Consider the following 15812-nt stretch of genomic DNA (forward strand, 5'->3'; position numbering starts at 1 on the left):
ACTGTGCTAGACACACAGTGCAGGAAATCCAGTGTGGGCCAGACACAAACCTCCCTGCAGGGCGCTCAGCACCAGCAGGGGGCATTCCGCACATCTTGGAGCCAGGTCAGCTCAGGAGCAGCTGCACACAGAGCCCAGGGCTGCTCTCCTGCTGTCTGCCCTGCCTCTGTGTCCACAGTGTGACAGCATCTCTCCTGAGTTCATGACCCGCACTCCTCTGTGATGTCTCCAGTCCTTTGCTGGGACTTTAAGAATGAACAAAGTATCACGGTGGAAGCAAAAATGGCGCTGCAGTAGTGACCAGTATTTGATCCTGAAGAAACTCAGAGACCCTGGTGACCCCATGAGACTCAGGACAAAGATCCCAGGATTCATAGAGTTGCAATTTGTTCTGTGAACAAGAGGGAAAACACCTGGCACAGTTACTCATGCCTGTTATCCTAGAGACCTGGGAGGAGAAGAGCGAAATGATTTTGAGCACCTCATCTCAATCAATAAGCTGAGTGTGGCAGCTGTTTCCTGTGATTCCAGCTACACAGGAGGCAAGTGTGGAATCACTGTCTGGAACCTGCCCCAGGCAAAACCACAGCCAGTACCAGATAATTGATAAAATCAGAAAAACTGCACGAAGGGCTAACGTGGGAGATGTGTGCCTAACAAAAGAGGCCCTGAGTTCAAAATAGGAGAGACAGAGACAGAGATGGAAACAGAAACAGAGACAGCTCAGCTCACTGACTCAGGAATCTTAACAGGCCTCAAACCCTGCCTTCCTCCCTCACCTGTAGCACTGGGCATGGGGCTTCAGATTCTTCCATTAATTCATTTTCTCCCTCAGTGACACTCATACTCTCAGCCTAATTTTCTATTTGTCCAACCACCAAATGTACTTGGGGACCCAAGTCATAAAACACAGGGGTCAGTGATACCCCTGGAGCTCAGCCCATGGCACCCTGGGAAATGTTGGTGGACTCCCCAGTCTCCCCTGACCAGGGCCTCTTGCTGTCCTCCAGGGGACATGGAAGTGGACACGAGGAGTCTGGGTTGGACTACACAGACAACAGGCCATGTGCATGTAGACTGACCTTGCTGGGCCCCGTCTGTCCTGGGGTTTCCTACATCATGATGGCTCAGGAGTCCTGTGGATGTCCCGTCTGGCATGGAGGCCGGGTCCCTGTGGCTCCGTCATGAGCACAGTCTCCCAGGCACTTCTCCATGTCTGTGTCTGTATTCATCCTTGACTGTCTGGATCAGATGTTCTGCTTTCCACTGTGAGGTTTACTTAAACATAGGGAGACTTCACTTCAACAAAGCACAGAGAATAACACATTGGGGAAACTGACTTTGCCATGATCTCCAAGATCAGATCTGAGGAAGGCTAGAGATGAAAAACACAAATCTACCCAAGGAGTCAGGTGCTGGCCTGCTGAGGCCCGTGCAGACGCCGTCTCTCTCCTGTGCGGTCTCTGGTGACTCCGTCAGCATGGTGACTGCGGAGCTGGACCCAACAGGACTCAGGGAAAATGCTGGAGGGGACTGGACACATCTATAAACGTGGGAGCACCGTGTATAGCTCGAGCCTCCAGAGCAGAGTCACCATGACAGTGCACACCTCCAAGGACCAGTGCTCCCTGCAGCTGAGCTCCGTGACCACGGAGGATGCGGCCTTGCACTACTGTATAGGACACACTGAGGAGACCGGGTGTGAGCCCTGACACAAGCCTGCCACAGGGACACAAGGGACCCTCAAGGACGCCCAGCACACCTGAGCCCAGAGTCCATCCAGAACACAGCCTGCAGCCCAGGGCTGGTTTCACCATCTGGCTGTGTCTGTCCAGTCGATTGCCAGGGATCCTTCCTGGATCTGGGAGGCTGCCACTCCATGGCATCTCTGAGTTCACAACGTGATCATGTTGTTATGATCTTCCAACGATAAAGCATGCTCCCACATCAATGAGACAAGGGCATCGTCCTGGAAACGGCAACGACCTAGCCGTGGTCTCGAGGAATTGAGGAAGGCCAGGGGACCTGACGATCACTTTCCCATCAGACCTGGGGAGACACTCTGGGATTCCCTGCTGAGGAGGCCCTGAAATTCCCGTTGAAAACGTGATGTACATGGCTAGGCACAGGGTCCTCCCTGCAATCCAGGCTGTGTGGGAAGTGGGGACTGGAGGATCATGGTTCAAATCCAGCCAGTGAAAACACTAGCCAGCTGAATCTCAGTCAAGGAGCTGGGGGTGACGGCCCAGGCCCGCAGGGCCCCCAGCTACACCAGAGCTATGGACACAGCGTTTGAGCTCCAAGCCCAGCCTCAGTCAACACCAAGGCTCTGCCCGAATGACAGCTGACAGCAAAATGAGAGGTTGGCCCAGTCACAGCACGACGGCCCAATGAGCACAGGCCTGAGTTCTAACCCAGTACTTCCAAATCCTGTGAGGAGAGGCCAGATGACCACCCCTGGAGCTAGCAAACCTTCCCTTTCTCCCATTCCCGCCTGTGCACATCCAGCTCACGACTGGACAATGGGGGAGTGTCAGTGGACTCATGTTCCTGTTCATAGACTCTCCTCTTTGTGTCTTCTTTTCCCTGGTCAGCTAGAAATGGAGGTTGTAAGTGTGTGGACTGAACCCCAGGTCAGGTGGAGAGCTGGGGTCAGGTGTTGCTCAGGCCGGGGCTTCTGCAGACCTGGGGAACGTGCCGGTGCCACGTCTCAGCCTGTGTGCATCAGCCCTCTCCTGCTGCCTCTCAGCAGGCCTCCTGTGGGAATGGAGGTGGACGTCGGGTCTGGAGGGAGGCTGAACAGTGGTCGTGGGACGGGGATGGAGAGCTCAGCCTTGTCCACACCATCCACATGATTTCACCTCCACCATCCGCGTCTCTGGGGAAATGGAATCATGGGCTGCCTGGTTGTGCTGTGATGCTCAGGACCAATGGCAGGTGTCTGTGAGTCCTGGCATTGTGCATGTCCAGCACCGAGGGCAGGTGTCTGTGAGTCCTGGCGTTGTGCATGTCCAGGAACGAGTGCAAGTGTCTTTGAGTGCTGGAATTGTGTGCTGTCCAGGACCAAGGGCAGGTGTCTGTGAGTCCTGGTGTTGTGCATGTCCAGGACTGAGGGGAGGTGTCCGTGAGTCCTGGCGCTGTGCATGTCCGGGCACTGCTGCTCACCCTGAATCTTGTGCTGAGCAGAGCTGCCTCCTGAGGCGTCTGCCCCGTGTCTTGGCCCCTGTGGTGCTGCTCCTCACCCTCCTTTCATACTACCCTCCCTGAGACAAAGACAAATCTCGCCCTGTTCCCTCACCACACCGTTACCCAAAGGAACAAGGCTCATTTCTTGAGGAAGGATTTTTGTCTGAACTCCATGGCTTAGGAAAGGCGTCTTCCACCTGTGAAGGTTTCATCCTGTGGAATCATTTGGACAGTACACAAACCCTTCTCCTCACCAGGAGACAGCACCCTCCAGGTACCTGCTGTGTGTGTGTGGAACAGAATGGGGGCAGTGCTCTGCTGGCCTGGGGTCCTGGTGCCCGTTTGTGCCGCGGCCATGGTGACCACAGACACCGCAGTAAAGGCACCAAGCTGTGGAACTCAGATTTTGGCCTCTAGGATAGCAAAGCCTTCCTCCATCTCAACACTGAGTTGTTACATACCACACCACATTTCTATACAAAAGTTTACCCAGCCTAGGAGTCCCCACACAGACACCAGCAGTGTGAATACCACCACCATTGGTACAGATACTTCCTGTTGATTTCCTCTCCATTCTCCTATAAGCTCCTCCAGCTTCTAGAGAAAGCTTCCTTATTTGCCCCAGGGTGGATCGGTGTCAACCTGGTTCTCCCTGTTCTCCCTGAGCCTATGGATTTCCTCATCTTCCTGAAGATCCCTCCACAGCCTCCTGGACGTTGGGTGATTGTCTGTTCATTTCTGGGTTTTAATTTCCGGGCTGGTAGGCAGACGTCCATTGAGCTTTTGGACGCACCAGCAAACCCACTGCTCCGTACTTTGACAGTTCCAGGCATTATCAGTGTCATCCTTCCACCATATCGGCTGATGTGAAGATTGCATTGTGTGGGTCTTTCCAATGTGTATCTGTTACTGAAGGATTGCACACAGGAATGGAATTTCGATATTAAGGGCATATAATGCCATTGCTATGTCGTGAGAGCCCCCAAAACACAAGCTCTGAGACCCAAAAGGATAGGGAGGATGCATTGCCACCTCCCACATGAACCCTCAGAGCACTGAGACTTTCCTGAAAAGGTCACTCAGTCCTGACTTGATGGGAATGCAGATTTCTGTGCTGGTGTAGGCTAATTTCACTCCAGGCTTTCTGGCACCTTGGGCTAGAGAAGACTCAATTACTGCTTACTTTGGCTTCTTAAGATAAAGAGGTCATTATCACTGGTGTGTGATTAGACCATTTAGTTGGTGCTTGTGACTTTAAGGACATTGTGACCTCACTCTCTGAGGTCCACCCTACACCCTACTCAGTAAATACCTTGTAAAATGGCCCCAGGATACCTAAAGCTGGTGGAAGGCTTCAGGCCCCAGGCACCCCAGACCTGATTCTAGACCTGTGTCCATTACTGTCCAGTCCCCAGGCTCCACATATTGCAACATGTGTGGACATAAATAAATACTCTAGACTGAACATTCCAGAACACAGACAAAACACCATTAAGAATTGATAAATGCTTGAGGACATAACTGTGTTTAACAGCATCTAAACAGTATACAACAGATACATGCAGTACACCTGACAGGCTGCCCACTCTGTTTAGTGTCAGTTCAAATAACAGATCAGGAAGAGCATCGGGAAAGTTAAGGCTCACCTTGTGGAGGGGCTGCTGGTGTCTAGGCCCTGCTCAGGAGAGGGCTCAGCCCACATGCTCCAGATGACCGAGCCCCCGAGAGCTTCGGGTTCTGGGGAGGAGGGAGGGACGGCGACGGTGCCGCTGCTCCTGCTGCGATGGTGACGTTTGGTGTCCTCAGCACTTTGCTAAAAGTTCTCAAGGTCAGAAAGCTTTGTAATTATGTCTACTTCCTTGACATAACATTGACAATTAAAATGATGCACATTCAGACTTAGAGTGCAACGTGACAATGCACACAAATGCTGTGGAACTGTTGTCAACGCAGAGCTAAGGATCGTACAGCACCCACAGGTTCCATTCTTTGACAGTCAGGAAGCTTGCGGTCTGCTGAGTTACACGTTTTCACAAATACAGACCACACAGGTGTCAAAAGCCCTCCTTTGTCTTTCTGAGCTGCATTACCACACTTCACGTGAACTCCCCAGAGTCATCTATGTTGTCACAAATGCCAGGACTTCCTCCCTTCCATGGATGAACAATCTCCTGTTTTGCAAAGACACCACATTTCCTTTCTCCATTCCTTCTCTCATGGACACCTGGGTTAATCTCCTGGCTTGTGATGTAAACAATGCCACAGCAACTGAAGATAAGAAGCAAATGTGCCACTGGACATTACTGGAGTTTGGAATCTACAGCATTTCTAGTGTTTTTGTGCTCATGGACCGTGGTATAACTTCCAGTCACGTTCTTATTTACATTCTCACTGTCAGCCAGCCTGCTTTACATGACCCGGCTTGGCCCCCAACACTCGGTATCTCTCATGTTTTATACGCATTTTTATTGTGCATATTTGCACAAACAGGGACCTTGCCTTCTCCCTCTGCTTTCTCACTCAAGGCTGGTTTTCTATCATTTGAGTCAGGCCTCAATTTCCTTTTCCCTTTTGGATCCATGACTGGTACTCAATGTCAGAACCTGATGCTTTCTCTCATTGACTAGCTGCCTAATAACTGGTCCACACCCCCAACACAAGGGTTGGTGATTTCTTTCTGTTTCTTTCATTTCAGGGTATTTGCTATTTAACGGGTCCTCAGCCATGTGTCCCACAGCAGAGCTGCCACTCCCTCTGTGAGCACACCTGATGTCACCTGCTGACGGCTCAGCTCTCTTCCCCAGCAGGGGAGCTGCACACAGATCAGAGCTCAGTGCCACAGTTTCTCCACCCTGACTGCTTCTCTGCCATGTCCTGGGTCCCCAGGAACTCCCTGTCGCTTCTCCTTTCCTCTCTTCCTCAGAATCTGCTCAGCTTTGTGTCAGTGGATTCTTGTTCATGGACAAAAGTGTTGTTCACATTTAGCTCACCATCTTGTCCAGCACTAGGAATCACTGTAACCAATGAATTGAAAGACTGATTCAAGAACACTGTCAAAGGGTTGATAAAACAATTTGAAGAAGACACAAGACATTTTCCATAATTACCAAATACCCATTTACCTATGAGCATATTGTTATTGATTGTGACTTATTGAGATTATTATTATTATTGAGATGGACAACACAGATGATATTGTTACAAATAAATGTATATAAACAGGATAAACAAACAATAAAGCTAGACTGTGACAAGTGAAACACCAGAGCCCACTCACTGCCAAGTGTATGCCTGAACCCTGGCCATCTTGGTTTGTGGTCAGAATGAAGTAAAGCATGGCAAAACCACACCTGATCTCATCTCAGGAAGGAGGCTCTGCGAGCTCACACATGAGCACCATTCTCCTGGAACACAGCAGGAACTGTGGGCCCTCCTTGGCTGTGCAGACCCAGACCAGGCATGGAGCTCATACCACGGTAGATGCTGCCAGTGTGGAAACAATTCACCATTGTTTTACACTCTTGCATGTGCACATGGAGGTCACACGCGTGTTGCACTTTGTGTTTTGTGTGTGATCAGAAATGCTGACAGAATGATCACCAGGCACAATGGCAGAGTGAGAGGACATGTGTGTCCCTCTGCACCCCAGACAGCTCTCAGTGTTCTCACACTGTGCCTCAGGCTCCCAAGGAGCTGAAGGTACAGTGTGAACCACAGCAAATGCTCAGTGCATCATGATGTCTCCAAGGTGACAATTGTCACCAAACTTCTCCAGCACAGTCACCTCTGCTCTGGGAGCCCAATCTCTAGACTTCCCCCCAGAGCTGCTTTATAGCAGAGTACATGCAATAGGACGTCCCTCTGCCCATGAAAACCAGCCCATCCCTGACCTGAGCTCTGTGAGCTGATTCCACCAGTGACTGATCGCAGACCAGCACCATGGAGCTGGGGCTGCACTGGGTTCTCCTTGTTGCTCTGTTGAAAGGTGATTTATGGGGAGCAAGGGATACTGAGTGTGCAAATGGACATGAGTGGGAGGAACCGTGGATGTGTGTGACCATTGATGACCAGGATTCTCTGTGTTTGCAGGTGTGCAGTGTGAGGTGCGGCTGGTGGAGTCTGGGGGAGGCTTGGTGCAGCCTGGGAGGTCCCTGAGACTCTCCTGTGCAGCCTCCGGATTCACCTTCAGTGGTTACTACATGGACTGGATCCGCCAGGGTCCAGGGAATAGGCTGGAGTGGGTTGCACAAATTGATCCAGGAGGTGGTAGCACATGGTATCCAGACTCTGTGAAGGGCCGGTTCACCCTCTCCAGAGACAACAGTAAAAGCACACTGTACCTGCAAATGAGCAGCCTGAGAACAGAGGACTCGGTCCTGTATTACTGTGCAAGGCACAGTGAGAGGAGCCAGTGGGAGCCAGGACACACAGGTTGGTAAAAACAACTTGAAGAACATGAAAATAATTTATCAGTTACCAAATCAATGTTTACCTATAAGAAATCTGTTACATGTACTGACATTGAGATGATGACAATATACAATACATGTGGAATTGTCACAAATACACAATTCACATGAAGCAGAAAAACCAATAGGAAAGATTGACTAACAAATGATACACCAGAGCCCACTGTCAGGAATCTGCCTGAACCCTGGCTGTCTTGGTTTGTGGTCAGAATGAAGTAAAGTGTAGCAAAGCCACACCTGATCTCGGGTCAGGAAGGAGGATCTGCAGAGCTCACAGATGAGCACCATTCTTTTGGAACACACCAGGAACTGTGGCATCAAGAAGGTGCAGGACCTGCTCTTTCTTGGCAGCCGCTGGGCTTTCCTCTTCCCCTCCGGGTCTCGGGTGGTTTCCTGTTTCTTCTCTAAGTTCACATCTCAGCTTCCTTGCCAAATGTTCATGAACAGATCCTGGGCTCTGCTTTGAAAAGAAAAGTGGATCCTCTGACCCTAGCTATTCCAGGGTCTGACATCTGAAGCTCATGTGGGAAGCCAGCCTGTGTGGGCAAGTCTGTGCTGCTAAAATCTAATGATCCAAGACAGCAATAGTGAAGCTGTGGCTCAAGTGGTACAATGTTAGCCTTCAGAAGCAGTTCGTGGGCTGGGTGCAGGCCCTGGGCTCCAACCCAGGACAGGCACAAAAAATGCAGCCTGCAGGCTTGTATCTGTCATGATAGAAGTTAGTTCTGGCTGATCCTGAACACAGAATTGTTCACTAATGGAAGTGTGTCAGCACACTCACAACTAGAATTCACTGAATGTCCAGAGCTCAGGGACTGGTCAGGCAAACATGATGGAACCAGGAAAACAAAAGTTTCAGGTTAATTGTGCATGCAGCTGTCCAACACTGATGATGGGAATGTACACATGAGACCAAGAAGAGAAAACATAACGCAGACATCCTCAAATTCACAACCCAGTAGTGTAAAGCACTGCAGATCACTGGGACACAGACACGTGTGAAGACCACACACTGGCCCTCCCCAGCCCAGCCCTGAGGGCCTTTTTCCAGGTGCCTCTATTTCCAGACCTCCAGAGGTTCAGCCTCACTGTTCTCTGCCAAGCCAGTGTCTCACAGGCCCTGGATGCTCTTGCAAATGCCCTGAACAGTACCGGACAGGACACAGACAGGAAGGGGACTGCTGTGCTTACAGTGCTCAGGACAGGTACCCATGGTCCAGGCCGATAAGCAGAGCTGTCTGGAGACACAGTGCAGGGTACTTGAAGGTGGAGATCTACCCTAGCAAGACCATTCAGGAAACACTTTTCAACCAATAGCTGAGTGTGGTGTGTGTGTGTCAGCTGGACTCCTGCAGACTAAGATTGAGGAGATCACCAGAGCAGCACAGCCAGACCAAGCAGTTCATGAGACTCCATCTCAGAGAAAGACGCTCAGTGTGCTGACATGTGCCTATAATCCCAGCCATGATGGAAACTTCACTTAGGAAAATGGAGCTCCAGGTGAGAATATGACCAAAATAATCAGACCCTTCTCAAAATGGCACTAGTACAAAGAAGGTCTGGAAGTCTGCCCAGTGCTAGAGCACCTGCATGGCAGGCCGGAGGCCTCGAGCTGAAGAAAACATCAGTACCTCCCCAGAGCACACGGCTGTGTGGAACCTGTGTGTACTTTCCCGTCTGTGCAGGGAGGTGACTGTAATATTCAGATCAACGTGGGATGAATATGTGGATAACCAGCAGGTGGAAGCAATGGGATGCCATGTGTTCTGGGAGGCCATCTTTGTAGCAATGCCCCTCAGGACTCTCACATCTGCCTCAGCACTGCCCTCCCTGACACCTCCACCCCGGCTCTCACTATGTAGCAGAAGACATGCAAATAAGGCCTTCCTCTACCCATTAAAATCAGCCAGCCCTGGCCCTGAAGGTGTGGAGAGATGTCAGCCCTGGATTCCAGGTGAACCATTCAGGGCTCAGGCTGACACAGAGCACTCGCCATGGAACTGCGGCTGTGCTGGGTTCTCCTTGTTCTGCTGAAAGTTAATGTATTGGGACAAGGCACACTGAATGTGCAAATGCACAGTAGTGGGAGGGACAGGGGACGTGTGTAAACATTTTGACCAGGTTTCTCTGTGTTTGCAGGTGTGCAGTGTGAGGTGAAGCTGGTGGAGTCTGGGGGAGGCTTGGTGCAGCCTGGGGGGTCCCTGAGACTCTCCTGTGCAGCCTCCGGATTCGACTTCAGTAGTAACTACATGAGCTGGTTCCGCCAGGCTCCAGGGAAGAGGCTTGAGTGGCTCTCATACATCAGTGGAAGTAGTAGTGACATAAAGTATGGAGACTCTGTGAAGGGCCGCTTCACCACTCCAAAGACAACAGCAAGAACATACTTTACCTGCAGATGAACAGCCTGAGAGTGGAGGACACGGCCGTCTATTACTGTGCTACAGACACAGTGCAGGAAATCCAGTGTGGGCCAGACACAAACCTCCCTGCAGGGCGTTCAGCACCAGCAGGGGGCGCTCGGCTCACACTGAGATCATGGCAGTCACAGGAGCAGCTGTGGAGCACTCTGGTTCTGACTCCTCTGTGGGCCTGGCCTCTCCACAGGACACAACATTCCCCACAGAGCTGTCTACTGTGTTCTCCTTACTCTTCTCCAGCCCCTCAGCACACAGCTTGTTCTGTCTTCCATTGTGGTGGTTCTGTTGTGGTTGATGATGCATCCTTGAGAGGACTAGACACAGCACCATGCACAGTCGGTGGACACTGCTGAAATCACTGGGGTCAAATCTGAGGAAGGTCAAGATCCCTGCTCAGTCCTTTCCTCTCAGACTCGGGAGAGACAAAGTGGACTCCCTGGCTAGGTCAGTCTTTATCCTCAGGTGGGAGTACATGGGATGTTGTGCAGAGCCAGGGCCTCCATGTCACTGATGGATTTCAAGGCCCACCGTTCTATTCACACAGCCCAGCATCCAGCCCGGCTTTGATCCCGTTGTCCCCTTTCCTCTTGCTGGTGACATGTGAGGGGCCATCGGTCAGGTCCGGGCTGCTCTGTGACCCACTGAGCCCAGTCGTGGGCACTGCTGAGCTGTGTTTACCTGCAGAGTCCCAGTGACCCCCACCAGCTCCTCTGCATCCATCCCTTTCTACACACGCTGTAGATGACGAGGTTGGATGGGATTCTCAGCCTCCCTCTCCTCTGCAGGTGTCCACTCCCAGGTCCAGCTGGAGCAGCCTGGGGCTGAAGTGAGGAGGCCTGGAGACTCGGTCAGGCTGGCCAGCAGGGCCTCTGGATAAACCTTCACCAGCTATTATATGCACTGGGTGAGGCAGAAGGCAGGACAGTGGCTTGAGTGGATGAAGGATCGATCCTAGTGATGGTGAGACCAAATACACTCAGAAGGTCCAGGGCAAGGTCTCCCTGACTGCAGACACCTACCTCCTCCAGCACAGCATCCCTGGAGCTGAGCAGGCTGACAGCAGAAGACTCGGCCATGTACTACTGTGCGAGGCACAGTGTGCACACCCACATCCTGAGTGTGTCAGAAACCTGAGGCAACGCAGCTGCCTCGGGCTGTGAGGAGAAGGCTGATTCCCTGAGCGCTGCTTAGAACACAGAGATGATTCTGAGCCAAGGGCTGCAGACCTGAGCCCATGCTGAGTGTGGGAAAGGTTCTACCCGTCCTATTCTCAGAAAACACATTCAGCAAGGGGTTCCCAGTGAATAAAGCCAGGGCAAAACTCCCAGCTAATAGTCATGTGAACACGTTTTCCAGTCAACTGATCCCCTACTATAGAGCTTTCAGCATAAAAGGATGCTGGAGTTTGTCAAGAGCTTTTTCTGCATCAAGATGATCATTTTTTTTGTTCTAGATATACATAGGTATACAACTCTGTGTAGATATGCACACATGTGTATATATGTAGACTACATTTATTCCATGTGTGTTATATATGTGTGTATATGTTGCTCTAATGTGTACCCTATGTATAACTTCACACATTTATATACATATACAAATCTAATTTGCTTTTATGTAGTTTCCCTATGCACATTTTCATATGCAAATCTGCAATGCACAGTTATGTACACTAATGCAGAGATTTATCTACCCCTCTTATCACTGGAATATTGCCGGAGCCTGCCGGCAATGAAAGGGTGTCCTGCATTATGGGGCGAGGACGGAAAAATAAGGACATAAGACAAAGGATGGGGTCGGGAGGTCTGCAGCTCAAGACTGCAGCACCGTTTATTTTTAACTTTTCCAAATATATACTATTAGAAGTCAAGAGGTAACATAAGGTTACAGTAGTCCAGAAAAACAAGGAAAATTTCATTAAAAACAGAGTGCAGTAAAACAAGACAAGGTCAACTGGTAGAAAGTAAAACAAACTCTGCAGACATAGCAAAGCAAACCTGGGCACCTGGTGTTTTTTAAGTAAGCCAGTTCCTTGTACGTGCCTTCAAGTGAGCACAGGGGTCAAGATGACCTTACAGCTTTACTGTCAGCTCCCAACAGAATATGAGGGGAGTTTTTATATTCCCTGCACTATCAGCTGGGAATATGTCTAGAACCTGAAAGTCTGTTTCCTCTCATTTGTGTCCTGTGAACGTGTAAGCCAGACAAGGGACTATGGGCTCATCAAACACCTACTCCACAGGGAATATTCACCCAGGACCTCTTCCCCTCTTCTTTCATGTTCACTTCACACGGGATGTCTTCTCTTCCCTTACACATTCACTTCACATGGGACGTCTTACCTTCCTCTTACACATTCACTTCACAATGGACCTCTTTTCTTCCCTTATACATTCACGTCACACAGGACCACTTTTCTTCCTTATACAGTCACATAAAGAGAATAACCTCTGTGCAATTGCAGTACCAAAATAATTCACAAACCATATTTGTTTAACTTCAGGTTCATCCTCATTGTAATATTTCTGCTTATAGAGAACCTATTCTGCTACAAAATGGAACATTGATCACACATTAAGTCTAAGTATAATTCCTGTGAAATACCCACAAAATCGGTGCCATTTTTATTTAGCAGAATGTACAGAACAGGTGGTGTTCATGACAAAATGCAGAGGCTAGATCAGAGAATTACGCAGGTTCCCAGGCCTACCCATGCACAGACTTCCCCAGAACTTGGACCTGCTGTAGGGTCATACATGGAGTAGAGTACATGGACCTATGGATGTACCGTGTCCTCCTACAGTCCTGGTGACCTTATCTGGGGTCATAACTGAATTTCAGTAAATGGTGTTACATGGGTGTACCAAGACCACATACAGTCCTGTGACTTACTCAGGTCATGAATGGAGCAATAGCCACGCACTGCCATCTCACAGTCCTGTCATGGTCCTGTGTTCTGCTGGGTTAGGAAAATGGGTGAAAATGATGGTCATGGAAACTTGCTGCACTTGAGAACCTCCATGATTTCCTGTCACGTGAACTCCCAAGTCTCCACAGTGACTGGGTTGTGTGGGACCAGGTGGAATTCCTTCTTAGGAAAAATAAGAATGATGTCCAATAGTTAAAATGCCATCATTCTTAGAATGTATTCTGGAGAACTTTGCATCCCCTGTGTCAGTTCTATACTGGACAAGTGGTACAATTTCTGCTTGTATTAAATACACATTTTCATATGCCTCGACTCAAAGTAGCCTAACATCTTCCTTCCATTTCCTAAAGATGAGAAATGATGAGAACTCAGAGTCATGAATTGAAGAGAGCTCTCCAATACAAGGTAAGGGCTTATCAACATGCCTGAGAGAACTGAGTTACATTTCCCAGAGGAGAAGCTCCAAATGGCCTGGCAGTGCCGGGCAGCCCACAGCACCTGCAGAGACCTGCAGAGATATTCCAAATATTTGACTTCCCTCAGCTGTGAAGCAGAGAAGACCTTCAAGGTGAACGCCTTTCCTCTCCCTCTTGCCCAGCGAACCAAACAAACCTTTATCTGTGAAGTGACCCGCCCAAGGGTGTAAACCACAATATTTCCTGAAAATAAAAAGCCTGGTCTAATTGGAGTCAAAGGATAAACGGTTTATTCTATTTTATGTTACAAAAGAGAATCTTCTGCATTGAAATAATTTTTCTTAAGAATATATTTGGAGGGCTGGGAAGGTGGCTCAGTGGTAGAGTGCTTTGCATTGCATACATGAGGCCCTGGGTTTGATTCCTCATCACCACATAAGCAGATAAAAAAAAGTCCAGAAATGGGGCTGTGGCTCAAGTGGTAGAGCACTTGCCTTGAGCTGAAGAGCTGAGGGACAGCGCCCAGGCCCAGAGTTCAGGCCCCAGGACCGGACCCCCCCAAAATAAAAAAAAAAAAGGATATATTTGGAAAGATGATGTCTTCAGGCTGGGGCATTGTGATCTACAGAATGCCCCATGGGTGTCTTGTGGGTGGAACACTGCCCCAGCCCAGAATTGTGCCCTGTGTGCTTTGAGGAGACGCGGGTCCCAGCATTCCTTGTGGAGAAGGGACTGTCTGTGCTGACCTCTGACCTCAAGGTCACACTGGCCTGTGACCGCGGTCAGGAGATCATACCGCTGGGCACTCTGTGCCAGTGGAGCTGCACAGGTGCACTTGTGGGACTCGGAGGGATTGTGGCTGCAGGTGCTGACAGACGTGTTTCTCCTTGCCCCTGTGTGCTGTCCAGGTGTGGTCAGAGTCAGGATCAGCCTGTGAACCCTTGAGGTCCCGTTGCTCACTGTTGGCCTCCAGCTGCATCAGGACCAGCGGTGCCTCTGGCATCAGCTTCACTGACTCATGAGGAGGGGCTGCACTGGACAGGAGACACGGTGACATCAAAGTCACCTCCACAGACACACGTGCACCTGAGAGAGACAGCAGAGCCCCATCCTCCACACCACAGAGCTCTGCGGTCCACCTGGGGAGGATGTGGGCTTCAGACACCTGCAGGAACGCTGGCCACCAGCAGGGGGCGCCGGGGACACGCTGAGCTGGGCGGGGCTTGCTCTGCATGCTCAGGTGACCTGGGTGTGTCCTGTGCCAGTGAAATGTGTGTCTGTTAACACTGGCTCAGAGAGGAGCCAGGGATAGAGGATCTTGTGACCCCAGCTGTGGGGAGCCTGTGATCTGAGCAGTGAAGTTCCAATCCAGCTTGGGAAGCAATTGACGAGAATCCCAGCTCACACGACTCACCCAAAACCAGAGAGGAAGCTGCTGCTCAAGGGATAGAGCACCAGACGTGAGCACCAAAGGTCAAGGACAGCAACTCAGGCCCCGGGGACAACCCAGCATTGTCCACAGAGAAAGAAATGGACAACAAGTGCATTATATCCATGAATTAAAATAGAATCATGGAACCATTAATGGGGGAAAAGAGAAGACGGGTAGATAAGGTGACTGTGATGAAGGCAAACTGCAGGAATATATGAAGATATTGTGACAAACCTTGTTATGTGATCACTACTCACTAGTAAACATTAATAACCAGAGTCCCAAGCACGGCTCAAGGGCAGACATACTGCCTGGTGAAAAGTAGCTCCTCTGTTCAATTAGTCCAGGAACACAGGATGTATTCCCACAGCTTGCTTTTCTTCTTTTGGGGTCAACTTCATTCTGAGGACACAGGACCTTGACCAGGAGCTCATGAGAAGCTCAGGTTTGGAGTTCTGGTCTCTGAAAAGGAGACACAGCTTTCTCCCTCACTGTCTCCCAGCACCAGTGACCAGCCTCTGCTCCCTGCATGTGCCATCAGTCCCAACATGGAGGCCCTCGGGTCAAACACAAGTGACACAAGAAGGAGGAAGGGGAGGTACCACACACTATGGATTAAAATGCTGCTGGTTAAACTGAAGGAAGCTCAGCATGCTTCTCAGGACGCTGTCCTCACATTGACAGCACAGATTCATTTGAACCTACAGTGGACACTCCTGGCCATCTGGAAATGGTGGATCTTCTCAAAAAGGAGATGACATCATCGGGTCTCCCTCCTGCTCTCACCTCCTCCACTCATGACTTGTGGAAAGCCATCTGTGGGCCAGGGGGCCTGTGGGTCCTGGGTGGTGGTGGTTCTGGGCTCACTGGGTCCCACAATCCCAGTTCATAGATCTGACATCAGGCAGGACAGAGGGAACTCATGAGAACACCACGATCTTCCACCCACCAGAGAGGCCATTT

General features: G+C 50.3%; 1 pseudogene; it reads left to right on the forward strand.

Annotated features, from left to right (window-relative positions):
* LOC122101380 overlaps positions 1–14628 on the forward strand; it is a 37521-nt pseudogene extending 22893 nt beyond the window's left edge.
* The last annotated feature ends 1184 nt before the right edge of the window (positions 14629–15812 follow it).

Source organism: Dipodomys spectabilis, unplaced genomic scaffold (genome assembly GCF_019054845.1).
Source record: "Dipodomys spectabilis isolate Male_0828 unplaced genomic scaffold, ASM1905484v1 ptg000657l, whole genome shotgun sequence".
Classification (NCBI taxonomy): domain Eukaryota; kingdom Metazoa; phylum Chordata; class Mammalia; order Rodentia; family Heteromyidae; genus Dipodomys; species Dipodomys spectabilis.